The sequence below is a fragment of the Berghia stephanieae genome, unplaced genomic scaffold (genome assembly GCF_034508935.2).
Source record: "Berghia stephanieae isolate SIO BIC M18660-M18661 unplaced genomic scaffold, UCSD_Bste_1.3 scaffold6390, whole genome shotgun sequence".
Lineage (NCBI taxonomy): Eukaryota > Metazoa > Mollusca > Gastropoda > Nudibranchia > Aeolidiidae > Berghia > Berghia stephanieae.
Window position 1 is genome coordinate 1 of NW_027627945.1, and position 4743 is coordinate 4743.

At 63.7% G+C, this 4743-nt stretch overlaps 1 pseudogene; it reads left to right on the forward strand.

The window, feature by feature from the left end:
- Positions 1-841: 841 nt before the first annotated feature.
- LOC144962144 (small subunit ribosomal RNA) lies at positions 842-2547 on the forward strand (annotated as a pseudogene).
- Positions 2548-4743: the final 2196 nt, after the last annotated feature.

Consider the following 4743-nt stretch of genomic DNA (forward strand, 5'->3'; position numbering starts at 1 on the left):
CGCTCCCGCGGTAAGCCCTCCGAGGGCCGAGGGAAAAAACTTTGGTCGAGCGCATTTCCTCTACGGAGCGAATTTGAATGAAATAAACCCACCACCTATGATCGCACCTGGGACCTCCCCATTGCCGACCGGTTTTGAACTTCGGGCCCTTCCCGTTAGGGCCCTGTACTCGCTTGGCGGAGTGTTAAACGCGTTCCCGCTACTTCGCTAGAGTCGGGCGATCGACGACTCGGGCTCGATCGAGTTGGCCCACGGGCCGGCCAACCCTGCCGGGTTCAAATCCCGGTTTGGGAGCTTTATTCATACGATTTTATCGCCTCGTCGATTCGAGGCTTTACCGCACGGGCGTCCCTGGGGTAAGAAGCTCTCGCTACGGCCGAGAAGGACTCTAGCGCCGGGACGCTCCCGCGGTAAGCCCTCCGAGGGCCGAGGGAAAAAACTTTGGTCGAGCGCATTTCCTCTACGGAGCGAATTTGAATGAAATAAACCCACCACCTATGATCGCACCTGGGACCTCCCCATTGCCGACCGGTTTTGAACTTCGGGGCCCTTCCCGTTAGGGCCCTGTACTCGCTTGGCGGAGTGTTTAAACGCGTTCCCGCTACTTCGCTAGAGTCGGGCGATCGACGACTCGGGCTCGATCGAGTTGGCCCACGGGCCGGCCAACCCTGCCGGGGTTCAAATCCCGGTTTGGGAGCTTTATTCATACGATTTTATCGCCTCGTCGATTCGAGGCTTTACCGCACGGGCGTCCCTGGGGTAAGAAGCTCTCGCTACGGCCGAGAAGGACTCTAGCGCCGGGACGCTCCCGCGGTAAGCCCTCCGAGGGCCGAGGGAAAAAACTTTGGTCGAGCGCATTTCCTCTACGGAGCGAAATTTGAATGAAATAAACCCACCACCTATGATCGCACCTGGGACCTCCCCATTGCCGACGGTTTTGAACTTCGGGGCCCTTCCCGTTAGGGCCCTGTACTCGCATGCGAGCCTAGCGGTCGGATTGAGCGTAGACCAAACACGTGCCGTTGAGACCAAATCGGAGGGCAAGCCTGGTGCCAGCAGCCGCGGTAATTCCAGCTCCGTGATGGCGTATGTTGTAGTTGCTGCTTTTAAAAAACGCTCGTAGTTGGATCTCTGAGGTGACGGCACCCGACAACCCGCGGGTGACGTTGCCCCGGCGATTATGCACCGTCGTGGTTTTGGGGATGGAGCAAGCGGTGCCTTCCGGTGCCGCAACCGGACCCTCGCGACGGATCTCGCCGGGAAATCGCTTGCCCGTCGCTGCCGGTTTAGTCTCTTTCCGTCTTAAGCCGTGTCGGCTTGGTACGTGGCGTATCGGGGGCCGACACAAAGGGTACGGGCGGTGTTCTCCCTGAATCAATTGGAGTGCTCAAAGCAGGTCCGGCTCGCACAGCTTTGCTGGGAACGATGTGATGACGCCACCGCCCCGCAATGTAACCACGGGACCGGTCCTCCGTGGGGGCGGTGGGCGAGGTCTATAGAGACGGCCGGGGGCGGGCGTACAATACCGCGGGAGGGGTGGAATCCGACGATCGCGGTGGGACGAACAAGAGCGAAGGCACCGGCCAAGAGCGCCTTCGTTTGATCATGAACGAAAGTCGGAGGAACGAACGCGATCAGGTACCGCGGTAGTTCCGACAGTAAAAACCATGCCGACCGGTTTTCGCGGGACGTTCCCCCTGGGGAAGCCTCGCGAGGCCCCGGGGAAATCAGAGTGCCTGGGCTCCGGGGGGGGGTACGGTCCGCAAGGCTGAAACTTAAAAGGAATTGACGGAAGGGCACCACCAGGAGTGGAGCCTGCGGCTCAAAATTTTTTCTCAACACGGGAAGCTTACCAGGTCCGAGACACCGCGTGGATTGACAGACTGAGGCTCTTTCATGATCGGTGGGTGGTGGGGCATGGCCGTTGCTAGCCCGTGGAGCGATCCGTGTGGGTCATTCCGATAACGGGCGAGACTCTTGGGCCCCGGCGGATAAAAAAACGGCGGGTCAAGAAAGGGTCCGTCTCACGGGTTGGGTCGGCGTTTCGGCTCTCGGGTCGGGCGTCGGTCTTCCCACTCAAAGGGGGAGGCGGTGCCCCGGACCGCCGTGCCCCAGGCCGCGTCCTGCAGGGATTTTACCTCGAGCAGTGCGTACGAATGGGGGCCATAACAGGTCTGTGATGCCCTTAGACGTCCTGGGCTGCACGGTGCTACAGTTTGGTGGGCGCCAGCCGGCGCGGTGTAACCGTGAGCGTAGGAGTCTTCATGTCCGGGTCGGTCCTTTCCTGCGAGTTGGGCCGTGAACTCGGATGGCCACGTAGTCACGGGTCAGCATCCCGTGCCGACTACGTCCCTGCCCTTTGTACACACCGCCCGTCGCTACCTTCGGTGGACGGGCGCAGCCAGGGCCCCGGAGTGGCGCCGCGAGACGGAGCTTCGGCTCCTGAAATCGCAGTCGGGCCCCGATGTCCGCCCGAACAGCGGGTGCCCCCGAGAGGGTAAAAGTCGTAACAAGGTTACCGTAGGTGAACCTTCGGTAGGACACGTCCGATTTCGTTTTGCCCCCAGGGCCCCCCGAGGGGTAAAGGGTTTAAAAAAAACACTGTCCGGGAGGCCGGGCTGCTCCCGGGGCCGGGGCGTCCGGGCCCGAAAACGGGGGGCGGCGTTGCGCCGCGAGAAAAACCGCGCGCGCAACCTTGCCCCCCCCCCCCTTTGTCGTCGTTTTCCTTTTTAAGCGGAGAAAAAAAATACCCCTTTTGGCGTGGATCACTCGGCTCGCGCGTCGATGAAGAGTGCGGCCAGCCGATTGAGCGTGTGAACTGCAGCTCCCTCATGAACACGAGCTTAACGCAAATTGGGGCCGTGGGCGTAAGTCCCCGGGGCCACGTCCTATGAGGTCGGCCCTACCGTCGCCGAAACCCGGGGTTTTCTCGGGGGACTGAGGGCGCGACGTGCCGTCCGGTGGGGGTCTCCCCCGATGGCGGCCAAACGAGGCTCCCGTCTGACCAGGGGAGACGTCGCCCCACCCGGGCCTCTGGGTAGGGGCGGGGGACACAAATAAGACGCGCCCCGAAGAGGGGGGAAGCAGCACCGATGGGCTGCTTTTTTCCCATCCTCGGCCTGCTCGAGTAAAACGCGAGCGAGGCTTCGTGGGGATGCGGGGAATAATATAACGACGCGCGGCGAACCCGACGGATGGGGCGATCTGCCGCCTCAACGGACGAGGGTACCCGCCGAACTAAAGCATTTCAGTAAGCGGAGGAAAAGAAACCCAACGGGACTCCCCCGTAACGGCGAGTGAAGGGGGAAGACCCAGGCTGAAACCCCCCCTGGGCCCGGCCCGCGGGAGCTGAGCGTTGGGGTCTGTCACGGGATCGGGAGCGCCGCGCGAGTCTTCTCGAGCTGGCTTGCCCAGAGCGGTGCCAGCCCTTGCCGGCGGCGCTCCCTTTTCCGCCGACCTCGCCCCCCGGAGTCGGGTGCTTGGCATGCGCCCCAAAGCGGGGGGGAAAACTCCACCTAAGGCTAAGACCCCGCGAGTCCGAAGCGAACAATACTGTGAGGGAAAGTTGAAAAGAACTCTGAAAAAGGGGGTCAAAGGCGTGAAACCCCAAAGGGGGGTAAACGGGGCTGAGCCGAGCACGTGCCCCGCCGTGGCGGGGGGTCGCCCGTCCCCCGCGGAGGCCCCCGGGAGACGGGGGACCCTTTCCGATTCGGGGTCGGGCGCGTGCCCCACCACGGGGGGGTCTCCGCGCCACCGGCCCGGGGCCGTCTCGTCCCGCCCCCTACGCGGGCTCGCCTGCGGACTGGGCGCGAGTTTGGCACAAGCGGCGATTCGGGTGCCGTGGTCAAACCGGGGGACAAAGGGCGGCGGTTCGCCCCGGGGGGGTTTTGGGCCTCCCGGGCGGGCGGCTCCGGTCCGTCGAAAGTTGCGCAGCTTTTATTCCGGTACCTGCCCGACCCGTCTTGAAACACGGACCAAGGAGTCCGACGCCTGTGCGGGCCCAGGGGTTTCCACAAACCCCACGGCGAAGTGAAAAACGAGAGGCCCTCGGGGCCGAGGGCGGGGTCTCTCGGGCGACCACCGAGTCCCCGGACGCACCGCCGGCCCGGGGGTCGCCGCGTTGACGCCCTGCGGAGCATAGGCGGCGTGGGGCCCGATAGATGGGGATTACGCCAGCAAACGAAGCCGGGGGAAACTCGGTGGAGGGTCGAAGCCTCTGACTGCAAATCGACCGCCCCTTGGGGGTAGGGCGAAAGACCAATCGAAAACCCTCAGTACTGGTTCCCTCCGAAATTTCCCTCAGGGTAGCCGGGGCCGCGGAACGATTTTCACTCGGGAAAGCGAATGGTTGGGGCATCGGGGGGGAAACGCCCTCGTCCTACTCTCAAACTTTCAACGGTGAGGGGCCAGACCCCCTCGCACGGCCTGGCCTAGAACCGGGGGCCGAGTGGGGCCCTTTTTGTAACAAAACGGGGCCCGCGGGGGAAACCCAACGCCCCCGGTTTTGGGGCCCAACGCAGGACGCTCACGGGAAAGCTAAAAGGGGTGGGTCGGTACGAAGCAGGCGGGGCCCCGGAAACGGAATCCGCCAGGAGGTTTTAACAACACACCGCCGAACCGACCCCCCCTGAAAATGGATGGCCTGAGCGTCGGACCCACACCGGGGGCCCCCCCGCCAGCGGGAGGGGTCCGACCCCTCCCCGGGCAGGCCGGGGAGTAGGGGGTGCGCCGCGTGGCGTGAAA